The sequence below is a fragment of the Panulirus ornatus genome, chromosome 5 (assembly GCF_036320965.1).
Source record: "Panulirus ornatus isolate Po-2019 chromosome 5, ASM3632096v1, whole genome shotgun sequence".
Lineage (NCBI taxonomy): Eukaryota > Metazoa > Arthropoda > Malacostraca > Decapoda > Palinuridae > Panulirus > Panulirus ornatus.
The window spans coordinates 6,573,262-6,588,000 of NC_092228.1; the positions used below are offsets into that span (position 1 = coordinate 6,573,262).

General features: G+C 44.1%; 1 long non-coding RNA gene across 1 annotated transcript in view; it reads right to left on the reverse strand.

Annotated features, from left to right (window-relative positions):
• Window positions 1-11,753, reverse strand: part of LOC139746705 (uncharacterized) — a 181,054-nt gene extending 169,301 nt beyond the window's left edge. The window contains exons 1-2 of the long non-coding RNA XR_011712197.1: window positions 11,510-11,753; window positions 5,821-5,979 (exon numbers count right to left, since the gene is read on the reverse strand). This is a non-coding gene — a long non-coding RNA (uncharacterized lncRNA). The remainder of the gene's footprint in view (window positions 1-5,820; window positions 5,980-11,509) is intronic.
• Window positions 11,754-14,739: the final 2,986 nt, after the last annotated feature.

Consider the following 14,739-nt stretch of genomic DNA (forward strand, 5'->3'; position numbering starts at 1 on the left):
ATTGTGATGGTCGGATGTAGTGATGATAAGGACATTGTGATGGTCGGATGTAGTGATGATAAGGTTACGGGGGTAGCGAAGACGATGGTGTAGTGAAGATGACCTTTTCCCCCCGACTCCTAAAATTAGCCAAGTTAAGTTCACTACCGGGGAAATAATGTAACAGTAATGATAATGATAGTAATGCTAACGATTATACGAATGATAACAGTGGTAGATAACAATTATGATAACTAATAACAATAATGATAATAACAGTATTAATAATAATGATGATTATAGTAATAATAACAATGACAATAATACTAATAATAATAATGATAACTATAATGATATTCACAATAATGATATCAATAATAACAATAATAATAATAATAATAATATTAATAATAATAATAATAATAATAATAATAATAATAATGATAATAATAAATAATAATAATAATAATAATAATAATAATAATAATAATAATAATAATAATAATGATAATAATGATAATGATAACGGTGGTATTCAATTCACTGCAGCAACATGCTGACCATATACGGACACACACACACGGCACACGGTTCCATCCGGCTTACTTCGACGTCCGGAGTGACATCGAGAAAGCTTGGTTGGCCTGAGCAACCCGGAGGGAGATGGAGGGAGGGGCGGCGGCCCCCAGTGAGAGAGAGAGAGAGAGAGAGAGAGAGAGAGAGAGAGAGAGAGAGAGAGAGAGAGAGAGAGAGTGTGTGTGTGTGTGTGTGTGTGTGTGTGTAAGGCGGTCGAGGAACATGGCTAGAAGCGAGGCTGACATGCATAACTACATTCTTGATTTCGGACGGGGGGGCCGATGGTCCGGTTCTGGAAGCTGTTGAAAGGGTGTGTTCTGGAAACCTCCGGTGTTGCCGGGAAAGGGCTGGTGGTGTGAACGCCCTGACACTCTGTATGGCAGCAAGTTGTCAACTGGGGGGGGCGGCTCCCTTCACCCGGCAGACGCATCCATCAGGTAGGTCATCGTCGGTGAGAGGTGAGGAAAAGCAGCAGGGCTTCCATCTCTAAGCCTGGAGGGAGGGGGACGTCGTCCGTACACAACAAGTGAGGGACTGGAAGGGGTGGCGATGACACCCTTGGGAAGAGGGTATAGCCAGACGACGGACGACGCTCACTGAGGGAGTCTGGGAAGTCATGCAATGGAGGCTCCTCCTCACTCCTACACTTGTGTGTGTGTGTGTGTGTGTGTGTGTGTGTGTGTGTGTGTGTGTGTGTGTGTGTCCTCATTAATGAGGGAGCACAGGGCCTCCTACACCAGTTTCTCATTACGTATCCCATGTTCCCCTTACACATACTGGCGTTCTGTGAGGTCTTCCGACCCATGACCTTTAGCTTACATTCATGGCTAGGACCTCCTGCTCCTCTTCCTCCTCATGACCAGGAACCTACCTCCTCCTCCTCCTCCTCCTCCTCACACTTCCTCATGGCCCGGATCTCCGCACGGGGCCCTTATGACACGGACAAAAGTTGCACGCGTCTAAAGGTTGGAGTAAAAATAGTATCTCTTCTTTTATTTCTGTTCACAGTCCCGCCCTGTATTTCATCCTCCTCTGGCGTTGGTCAATAAATCGGTACCTGGATTCCTTATTCATATATGCCAACTGAAACGGCAAGGGCAACTCAAGCCTATTGAAGATCACACACATATATATATATATATATATATCCCTGGGGATAGGGGAGAAAGAATACTTCCCATGTACTCCCTGCGTGTTGTAGAAGACGACTAAATGGGAAGAAAGCGGGGGGCTGGAAATCCTCCCCTCTCGTTTATAATCTTCCAAAAGAAGGAACAGAGAAGGGGGCCAAGTGAGGATATTTCCTCAAAGGCTCAGTCCTCTGTTCTTAACGCTGCATCGCCAGTGCGGGAAATGGCGAACAGTATGAAGAAGAAGAAAAAAAAAATGAATGTATGTTATGAAAAATAGATTAATCCAAACGGAAAGTTGATATATCTGTTCAAAGATCCATCGTCAACTATCCTGCATGATTTGTACCTCTGCCCTGGCTGGCGACCTCTGGCAATTAGAGGAGTCGAAGCGAGTCGAGATCATTCGAATTCCGGGTCGAACCTCTTTTCTCGAGACATTCCAGTCTGATATATAGACCTTATGTGTCTTGGGAGAAGAAATCCTTGACCTTAGAGTTTATCACTGGCCGCCAATAGGATATCCGACCATTTGTCTCAAATATTTACGACTCGGTGTAAAATGGGCGAAGCGGGTGGTGGGCACCACGGCTCGACCTCCGAAATAAACCTGAGTGTTCGATCGACGAATCGCCCTGCCTCACGTCGCGAGTGCGAGTGCTTCCTCATATCTCAAGTCCCAGTGTAAGTGCGTTTCCTCATCTCCTGAGTGGGGGTGTGGAGTGGCTCCTCGTGTCCTTAGCTCCAGCTTAAAAGCCATCCCTTGTCTTCAGCACGAGTGTGAGTGCTTCATCACGAGTGCCAATATGAGTGCCTCCCAACGTCAATAAGGTCCCTCAGTCCCGGGAGGAACTACGCCTCATCCCATCCCAAGTGTCAGGGAGGAGGAGGGAGGCGGGGGGAGATCAGTGTCAGCTAGTGAGAGGGAGGGACATCAGTGTCAGCCGGAGAAGAGGGGGAGGAGGAGGTGGGGGTGGGATATCACTGTCAGCTACAGAGAGGGAGGAGAGATTTTGACGAGTGCAACAGGCTCATGAGGAAGGGAGTATATAGAGAACGAAATAGGATTCCCAACAAATATATAAACACACACACACACACACACGCATATATATATATATATATATATATATATATATATATATATATATATATATATATATATATATATATATATATATATATATATTATCCCTGGGGATAGGGGAGAAAGAATACTTCCCACGTATTCCCTGCGTGTCGTAGAAGGCGACTAAAAGGGGAGGGAGCGGGTGGCTGGAAATCCTCCCCTCTCGTTTTTTTTTCAATTTTCCAAAAGAAGGAACATAGAAGGGGGCCCAGGTGAGGATATTCCCTCAAAGGCCCAGTCCTCTGTTCTTAACGCTACCTCGCTAATGCGGGAAATGGCGAATAGTATGAAAGAAAAGATATATATATATATATATATATTTTTTTTTTTTTTTTTTTTTTATACTTTGTCGCTGTCTCCCGCGTTTGCGAGGTAGCGCAAGGAAACAGACGAAAGAAATGGCCCAACCCCCCCCCCCATACACATGTACATACGTCCACACACGCAAATATACATACCTACACAGCTTTCCATGGTTTACCCCAGACGCTTCACATGCCTTGATTCAATCCACTGACAGCACGTCAACCCCTGTATACCACATCGCTCCAATTCACTCTATTCCTTGCCCTCCTTTCACCCTCCTGCATGTTCAGGCCCCGATCACACAAAATCTTTTTCACTCCATCTTTCCACCTCCAATTTGGTCTCCCTCTTCTCCTCGTTCCCTCCACCTCCGACACATATATCCTCTTGGTCAATCTTTCCTCACTCATTCTCTCCATGTGCCCAAACCACTTCAAAACACCCTCTTCTGCTCTCTCAACCACGCTCTTTTTATTTCCACACATCTCTCTTACCCTTACGTTACTTACTCGATCAAACCACCTCACACCACACATTGTCCTCAAACATCTCATTTCCAGCACATCCATCCTCCTGCGCACATCTCTATCCATAGCCCACGCCTCGCAACCATACAACATTGTTGGAACCACTATTCCTTCAAACATACCCATTTTTGCTTTCCGAGATAATGTTCTCGACTTCCACACATTTTTCAAGGCTCCCAGATTTTCGCCCCCTCCCCCACCCTATGATCCACTTCCGCTTCCATGGTACTCCCAGATATCTAAAACACTTCACTTCCTCCAGTTTTTCTCCATTCAAACTCACCTCCCAATTGACTTGACCCTCACCCCTACTGTACCAAATAACCTTGCTCTTATTCACATTTACTCTTAACTTTCTTCTTCCACACACTTTACCAAACTCAGTCACCAGCTTCTGCAGTTTCTCACATGAATCAGCCACCAGCGCTGTATCATCAGCGAACAACAACTGACTCACTTCCCAAGCTCTCTCATCCCCAACACACTTCATACTTGCCCCTCTTTCCAGGACTCTTGCATTTACCTCCCTAACAACCCCATCCATAAACAAATTAAACAACCATGGAGACATCACACACCCCTGCCGCAAACCTACATTCACTGAGAACCAATCACTTTCCTCTCTTCCTACACGTACACATGCCTTACATCCTCGATAAAAACTTTTCACTGCTTCTAACAACTTGCCTCCCACACCATATATTCTTAGTACCTTCCACAGAGCATCTCTATCAACTCTATCATATGCCTTCTCCAGATCCATAAATGCTACATACAAATCCATTTGCTTTTCTAAGTATTTCTCACATACATTCTTCAAAGCAAACACCTGATCCACACATCCTCTACCACTTCTGAAACCGCACTGCTCTTCCCCAATCTGATGCTCTGTACATGCCTTCACCCTCTCAATCAATACCCTCCCATATAATTTACCAGGAATACTCAACAAACTTATACCTCTGTAATTTGAGCACTCACTCTTATCCCCTTTGCCTTTGTACAATGGCACTATGCACGCATTCCGCCAATCCTCAGGCACCTCACCATGAGTCATACATACATTAAATAACCTTACCAACCAGTCAACAATACAGTCACCCCCTTTTTTAATAAATTCCACTGCAATACCATCCAAACCTGCTGCCTTGCCGGCTTTCATCTTCCGCAAAGCTTTTACTACCTCTTCTCCGTTTACCAAATCATTTTCCCTAACCCTCTCACTTTGCACACCACCTCGACCAAAACACCCTATATCTGCCACTCTGTCATCAGACACATTCAACAAACCTTCAAAATACTCATTCCATCTCCTTCTCACATCACCGCTACTTGTTATCACCTCCCCATTTACGCCCTTCACTGAAGTTCCCATTTGCTCCCTTGTCTTACGCACCCTATTTACCTCCTTCCAGAACATCTTTTTATTCTCCCTAAAATTTACTGATAGTCTCTCACCCCAACTCTCATTTGCCCTTTTTTTCACCTCTTGCACCTTTCTCTTGACCTCCTGTCTCTTTCTTTTATACTTTTATACTTTTGGATGTTAATGTGCTGAGAGGTGCAACTGGAGGGATGTCTGATCATTATCTTGTGGAGGCTAAGGTGAAGATTAGTATGGGTTTTCAGAAAAGAGGAGTGAATGTTGGGGTGAAGAAGGTGGTGAGAGTGAGTGAGCTTGGGAAGGAGACCTGTGTGGGGAAGTACCAGGAGAGACTGTGTACAGAATGGAAAAAGGTGAGAACAATGGAAGTAAGGGGAGTGGGGGAGGAATGGGATGTATTTAGGGAATCAGTGATGGATTGCGCAAAAGATGCTTGTGGCATGAGAAGAGTGGGAGGTGGGCTGTTTAGAAAGGGTAGTGAGTGGTGGGATGAAGAAGTAAGAGTATTAGTGAAAGAGAAGAGAGAGGCATTTGGACGATTTTTGCAGGGAAAAAATGCAATTGAGTGGGTGAAGTATAAAAGAAAGATATATATATATATATATATATATATATATATATATATATATATATATATATATATATATATATATAAACTATAACTCAGTTTCACTCTCGACAGCCAATCGAAGAAAAACAAGCAAGACAAACCACTGTACAGTCTACGTCACACTACATACAGGAATACAAAATGGGAAAAAAAAGAAATATAAAAGGTAGATGATTTACCTTTAAAGGAGGAGTGGTGGAGCCGATGATGAACTGGTTCTCCCCCCAGCAAGCGCCGGAGAGTTCCGCCACCTCGCCAAATGGGAATACCCGGAAAGAGGGATGGTCCTCAAGCCTCGCCTTGTGGGACGCCGCCGAGCCCGCACGGACCACTCGGGACTGGAAACAATGAAAAGGAAAAAAAATAAATCTTTTAAATCTACATAATTTCTTTTTCTAATTCTTATTTAGTTATTTTTCTCTGTTCCTTTCAAAATCATTTTGAGCCTTATGGATCATCATTCCATTCGTTAGTGGATGGGTAATCCCTCCTATTTGCTTTCAGTGTCCTCGAGGTATGAGAGTCTTATGCGTGTTGGGACGATTCGTTCCTCATTTCACACCTCATCTGTATTTTATTAATCTCTTTCCTTTATAATTCTATTACTAGCCAAACTGTGCCTGATACCAGCCACAACCTTATACCACCCATACCTCATACCAACCACAGCCCTATACCCATACCTCATATCAACCACAACCATATACCACCCATACCTCATACCAACCACAGCCCTATACCACCCATACCTCATACCAACCACAACCCTATACCACCCATACCTCATACCAACCACAGCCCTATACCACCCATACCTCATACCAACCACAACCATATACCACCCATACCTCATACCAACCACAGCCCTATACCACCCATACCTCATATCAACCACAACCATATACCACCCATACCTCATACCAACCACAACCCTATACCACCCATACCTCATACCAACCACAACCCTATACCACCCATACCTCATACCAACCACAGCCCTATACCACCCATACCTCATACCAACCACAGCCCTATACCACCCACACCTCATACCAACCACAACCATATACCACCCATACCTCATACCAACCACAGCCCTATACCACCCACACCTCATACCAACCACAACCATATACCACCCATACCTCATACCAACCACAGCCCTATACCACACATACCTCATACCAACCACAGCCAAATCTCAACCAAGAACGATAAATCCTAAATACGACTCAAGTCACCCAGACCCAATCAATCATTCTCAACAAACCTGGACTACATGCCACTGTAATATCTAAAGTGCCCCCAACCCCACTCCTCCAACACGGTCACTAACGACCGTTAACCTCCCCTTGAACGATCAAACAAGCAGCCGCACTTCATACACCACAGGCTGGATGGGATGGGAAATAACGTCATCTTCAATCCTCAATTTCCCCTGCGTTTCAGTCACTGAGGGACAGTAAAAAAAAAGGCTGGGAGATCATTCCTCACTATAAATGCTTAAAACCTCGTGAGGGCCTTTTTTTTTTTCCCCCTCCCATTTTTCTCTCCCCATTTCTGTTTTCCAGTACAAGAATATTCCCCCAACGATCATATAACACCCGAAAGGAGATTTTTTTTTTTCTGCTTTAATTGATGTAACTGGATTATAACGGCTCATTTAACTTAATGTGCTTGTTAATGGGTATGCCTGTAATTGTATAATGAGAATCATATATGCTAATCTATCTTGCCGATGGGAGACGTGGGGTAACAATATCAATTAACAGATGAATATATATGTACGGTAATAAGGGTCTAAGAGCATATTATTATAACGGTCTGAAAGACTGAAATAAATCTCATATTGCTATATAACCCAAGTCTCTGAACTGGCACTGGAGATAAGCCCAAAACATGGAAACATAAGCCTGGAGTCCAGACCAGTACATAGAAGCATATGTCTGGAATCCAAACCAGGGTATGGATGTGTGGGTCTGGAATCCAAGCCATTGCGCTGAAGTGTAAGGCTGGAATCCTGCCCAAACCATAGACGTGCGAGGCTGGAGTCCATCCCAGAACATGGATGGACGGGGCTGGAATCCAGCCCAGAACATGGATGGACTGGGCTGGAATCCATCCCAGAACATGGATGGACGGGGCTGGAATCCAGCCCAGAACATGGATGGACTGGGCTGGAATCCATCCCAGAACATGGATGGACGGGGCTGGAATCCAGCCCAGAACATGGATGGACTGGGCTGGAATCCATCCCAGAACATGGATGGACGGGGCTGGAATCCAGCCCAGAACATGGATGGACGGGGCTGGAATCCATCCCAGAACATGTATGGACGGGGCTGGAATCCAGCCCAGAACATGGATGGACGGGGCTGGAATCCAGCCCAGAACATGGAAGTATACGGCTTTAAGCGGCCTTTGGCTGAGTCCAGCCCTCAATCACAAAACCACAATCTCTTCCTGGAACTAAGACTTTCATATCCATGTTCATCTTTTTTTTTTTAACCCCCACTGTAGATGGGTCATTGCACTCATACCACGCTCTGCTGTCAGGGCGAGACGTAAGAACTCAGTATCTGGCTGGATTCCAGAAGAAAACTGGAAAACTGGAAGCCTTGTTGCCAATATTATTCCCCGCAAAGATTATTTGTGGTTGGCTTCATACTACCTCATAAGAATGATATATATATATATATATATATATATATATATATATATATATATATATATATATATATATATATATATATATATATATATATATATATATTGCCAGTCTCCATGGAAACCATACAGCAACAGAACCGTTCTGTAAACCTGCACAAACGCCTACTTTTAACATTACGAAAACAAAAGGTGCCTTTGTTTAAAACCCTGCCGGAGCTTCAACACAGCCGGAGCCAGAATCCTCTTACCACTGCAGATTAGAACTCTTGTGGGAATTCACAAAAGCGTAATAACAAGTGCAAAGCAAGAGGAGGGATGGTTACAGAGAACGGGTGTGTTCACAGAAGACCAATCGGCCTCGTTGAAACACCTGTGTGTGCTGATGGACCTACACTACAAGAGAGAGAGAGAGAGAGAGAGAGAGAGAGAGAGAGAGAGAGAGAGAGAGAGAGAGAGATGCGATGTTTTCCCCTGTTTGCTACAGTCTCGCCTCATCATTTTACGTCTTGTTCCTCTCTTTCTTCTTCCTTTTCTTAACGCTCTTCCTCGTTTTAATTCCCTGCTTATCATATCTTCTTTCGTTCATTCTTCCATTTTTTTTCGTCACTGTTCTGCTCTTTTTTAATGTTTATACAAGTCTGTATCATAAATTTCATAAACATTTTGTTGATAATAATAATAATAATAATAATAATAATAATAATAATAATTATAATAATAATAATAATAATAATAATAATAATAATAATAATAATAATAATAACAAATACGGTCACACCATCATAATTTGTCTTGGCGTTTTTTCTAATTCTCTGGAACTACCATTCTTCCCTCCCTCCCTCATATCTACAACGTTAAATACATTCTGGAAACTACCGCCTTGTGTTCTCTCACGTACCTGGAACCAGGCGGAGGCGAGACCCCGAGTTGATTCACACGCGACTACGTCTTGTTACCGTCAGCTTTGGTGAAATTATTCTAAGACTCCCGAGCGAATGTCTGCGTTGGTATGTGTATAATGCCTCTTCCTCCTGCGTTCCCAAGTTAATAAACAGCATAAATATGATAATGAACCTAACCGCGGTCTCCAAAAAATATAAACAAACAATCGAGACGGACTCGCGAGTCGACAAGAACATCAAGAGGCACTCGTCTGCCTCACTCGCTGAGTGTTTACCTTACCTCGGATGCACTTCCTTGTTGATTTACACTTTTTTTTCCCCTCAACGGTGTACGTTCCTGGAGGGACTTAACCGACCTGGGCTGAGGTTTAAGTGACTGGTGCTTCAAGGTGGGGGGCCTGGTAGAGATGTTCCAGAAGCCTGGAAGAGAATGTTCCACAGGCCTTGAAGATGAGGAGTTTAAGAGACATGTATGAAAATGCTCCAGCGGTCTTAAAGGGGACGTTCCAGGAGTTTGGAAAAGAAATTGCCAGGGACCTAGGAAGGGATGTTACTGGGGTTTAGAAGAGGATGTTTCACGGGCCTGGAAGAGAATGTTTCAAGTGCCTGGGATTAGATGTTCCAATGACCTGGAGGAGAACACTGTAGGGGCCAGGAAGATGTTCCAGTAGTTTGGAGGAAAACGTATGGTGGCTTTGAGGAAGATGCTCTTTAGCCTGAAAAATGTTCTGGAGGTCTGGAAAATGTACTAAAAACATGGACGCGGATATTACAAGGGCCTGAAAGATGTTCCAGTGGGTGGCCTAGACGAGAAGGCTCCAGTAACCTGTAAGAGGGTTTTCCAGAAACTGAAAAAGACTGATCTACGTGCCTGGAAAAGGATGTGCTAGTAGCCTGGAGAGATGCTCCACGAACGTGGAGGAGTGTGTTCCTGTGATCTGGAAAACGATTTTCCAGCAACCTGAAAGAGCATCTTTCACTGCCTTGGAAGAGGATATTCTTGTATCCTGGGAATGTTCCATGCGCCTGGAGGAAGACGTTCCACGCGTCTGGAAAGGGGTCTACCGGATCCTCAGGAGATGTTGCTTCCAGTGAAGTGGTCTTGAAATATTAATGCGGATCGATCCGCCACCTCCCATTACGTCAGCTTAGCTTCCAACAGCAGCTTTACTTGGCGGCTTAAGTCAAAAATATATTCAGCGTCGTCGGGCTGCTGGCGGGTCGTTGCCGCTGGGATTAGTCGTGGTGGGTCGTCGTGGTGGTGGTGGTGGTGACGAGTCACTCTGCGGGGTCGTCTTGGTGAGTCGTGCTTGGTGTTGGTGTTGGCGAGGAGGGAGGGGAGTGACACTCCCGCTCTACTGGGTTGTTGTAGTTATTCTTGGAGGTGGTGGTCGTCCTAGTGGGTCGTCCGTCCTGGTGAGCTGAGTGAGCGTGGTGGTGTTGGTGGTCGTTCAAGGGTCGTTCAAGATAGCGGACGACCTCAAGTGTGTCGTAGTGACAGATGCTGGGTCGCCTTAGCGAGTCGTCCCAATTTAAAAAAAAAAAAAAAAAAGAAACACCGCTTGTGGGTCTCGAGTATACGAGTTACTTGTGTATATTTTGAATATACCTGGAGGATAGGGGATGAAGAATACTTCCCACGTATTCCCTACGTGTCGTAAAAGGCGACTAAAAGGGGAGGGAGCAGGAGGCTGGAAATCCTCCCCTCTCGTTTTTTTTTTTTTTCTTTTTTTAATTTTCAAAAAGAAGGAACAGAGGGGGGCCAGGTGAGGATGTTCCACAAAGGCCCAGTCCTCTGTTCTTAACGCTACCTCGCTAATGCGGGAAATGGCGGATAGTTTAAAAAAGAAAAAAAGAAAAAAAAAAAAAATATATATATATATATATATATATATATATATATATATATATATATATATAAATATATATATATATATATATATATATATATATATATATATATATATATATATATATATATATATATATATATATATATATATATATATATATATATATATATATATATATATATATATATATATATTCTTTTCTCTCATGGAGGGTAGAAGTGATTTTTTTACTTTTCCAGTGATAACAGCCCCGCTCCTCCTTTTCTATGATGATGGATTGACTTTATCTATATATTTTTCCTCTCTCTCTCTCTCTCTCTCTCTCTCTCTCTCTCTCTCTCTCTCTCTCTCTCTTCTCTCTCTCTCTCTCCCTCTCTCTCCCGGGTATCGAGCTCAAGCTTCCAGCCCCCCTAACCCCCCAACCCCTACTCTGTAATATTCACCTCAAGTCACCCTCCTCAGGGACTGTGGAATGTTCTTCCGCTGGGGGGGGTCCCTGCAACGCTCAGGTAGGCAGCCACGTCCATCGCGCTGTTGACCACAGGTTCGTCAGTGCGTTCTTGTGTGCCTTTTATGAAGCGAGTTCAGGACAACTGAGGAGTGAGTGCCATCATTGCCTTCAGGGCGTGGAAACTGCATCTCCTGCGTGTTGGATCCAAGTCTGTCAGGCTGAAGAGAATGGGGTGGGTGTCTGGAATGGAGGAGAGAATGCCGTCTAGTGGTGCGGAGGAGGAAGACTGGGTTAAGCGGGAGGTTGTTTAAGTGCTTGCATAGTCATTACGGTGAGGATTGCGTGTGTGTGTGTGTGTGTGTGTGTGTGTGTGTGTGTGTGTGTGTGTGTGTGAGTGTGTGTGTGTGTGTGTTTGTAAACACATGGTACATATAAATATACAAGGTCAAGAGACTGGGCTACACTAGTTTTTAAAAGTCTCTCCCTATAATACACACATAGTCTTAACACATACACACACACACACACACACACACACACACACACACACACACACACGCGCGCACACACACACACACGCAGCTTAGTCCTGCCCCCCTATACACATCACTTACCCCCACCATCTTCCAAAAGAGACAAAATTCAATCTTAAAACCTATTTCCATCCAATCATTTTTGTCACTCTTCTGAAAAGTGAGGAAGGACCAGGGAGAGCCAGGCGGCCGCTGGGGCTGCCACCAGACGAGTACGCAGGTCTCGTGGGCTTTAGTTCGCTGGCCTCGTAGGCTCTAGTTCGCTGGCCTCGTAGGCTCTAGTTCGCTGGCCTCGTGGGCTCTACTTCACTGGTCCCGTGGGACGACCGTTGAACACGACGGTACGATCCTTGAACATGACGGGACGACCGTTGGACACCACGACGGTACGACCATTGAACACTACGACGGGACGACCGCTGAACACGACGGGACGACCCTTGAACACGACGGTACGACCCTTGAACACAACCACGGGACGACCGCTGAACACGACGACGGAACTCGACCCTTGAACACGACGGGATGACCCTTGAACACGACGGGACGACCCTTGAACACGACGGGACGACCCTCGCAGGATCCACGACCCGTCACCTGGCGACGGGAGGAAGGGAGGGATGGAGGAAGGAAGGAAGGATGGACGGACGGACGGACGCCGAAACACAGAACGAGCCTTCAGCACCTGGCAAGCTAGCTACTCAGGCAACACAGGAAAGGTCCCAAAGAATTAAAGATGCAAATGAGCTGAGAAACTTGAGAGCAGTTTCAAAAGTCCACGCCATTATCAACACAGTACACTCGCGCTGGCAGTGCCAGGTGAAGTTAAGGATGTAAAGTCCGTCTTCAAAAGGGCAGATCAGGGCTTGGGAAAAGAAGGGTTCGCCTCCCCCACCTCCTTCCCCCCTCACACATACACACCAGAGGACACGCCTCTGATCGGGGATCGTCTTGCGAATTAATGAGACGGATCTGAGCCATCGACCGACCAAGACACAGCTCCACCGATGTACAGAGTCTTTGACTGAAATGCTCACCTCACCTGCTCGTCAGGTCGTCTACGATAGTTCACATTTCATATTTGGAAATCTGGGGGGGGTAAAAAAAAAAATATATATATATATATATATATATGTGTGTGTGTGTGTGTATCAGCTCTGCCTCTCCTCACCCTCGCTTCAGTGCGTTGCCTAAACTAACAATACTTATATTTCTAAACCTCACCCCCTCCCCCCACCTGTGATTCACTCGGTTCGTTCCGATTCGAAACATGAAACGGAATAATAATTACTCTCGAAAAAAAAAGGGGAATGAAATGACTTTTCGAATCAGATCAAACTCTTAGTAAAAAAAAAATGTTTTTTCTTGTATATATATATATATATATATATATATATATATATATATATATATATATATATATATATATATATATACACTTATCTCACTCGGGTTATCATCACAGACCAGTACTTCACGTAGAGTTTGACAGACTCAAAGCCTACCAACGAAGCCGGTTCGATCGTCGGGTGTTCTGGTTTGAGGGGGTTTATCATCAGGGCTATTCAGGGCCGTCCTAATCAAAGTCTAATTACCACCTGCCAGATCTTAACACCTCCTCCAGGTGTTCAAGATAATTAGATTCTAAGACCACGTGTTCTCACTGTGCATATGGCCCTATAATGTCTTAGTGCGAGATGAATATGATTATCAATATTATCATAGGTTTCACGAAGACACGCGGAGGACTGCTTCACTTGTGTGTTTCGAAAGATTCGAAAGACACCAGAGCGTCTCATAAACTGATGGCTGGCTGTACTCTACGTGAAGAACGTGTTCCCCTTCCTTGATGGGGCTCCGCAAGAGGTGGTACTGAAAAAAGTAAATATATATATATATATATATATATATATATATATATATATATATATATATATATATATACACATTCCACACATTTATACATAGCGTAGCTGGAAGGAGCTGTCCAAGTTGCCATGGTCCTCGACCTAAACATATACAAGGATCACTACATACCCCCCCAAGAGGGACTTGAAAACAAGTGAGAAATGAGAATTTCATACGTCCAATGTGTATTTCAAGTTCCCGGTAATGTTCCTCTTAAGTGGCCTGGCAACCATTAACTCCTAATGATCAATTTACCCACCTAAAAAAAAAAAGAGTGGGAACGACGCGAAACTGACTGAAAACAGAGTAATTAACTCCTGCCAGGCAGACCAAGAAGGGCCTTGTGAATGGAAAGGAAGCAGTATAGTTGAAAAATATGTTTTGGCCAAAATTACATATGTAAAAGAATTTGAATACATATATATATATATATATATATATATATATATATATATATATATATATATATATGTCATTTATTTATTTTGCTTTGTCGCTGTCTCCCGCGTTAGCGAGGTAGCGCAAGGAAACTGACGAAAGAATGGCCCAACCCACCCACATACACATGTATATACATACACGTCCACACCCGCAAATATAAATACCTATACATCTCAATGTATACATATATATACACACACAGACATATACATATATACACATGTACATAATTCATACTGTCTGCCTTTATTCATTCCCATCGCCACCTCGCCACACATGGAATAACAGCACCCTCCTCCCTCATGTGTGCGAGGTAGCGCTAGGAAAAGACAACAAAGGC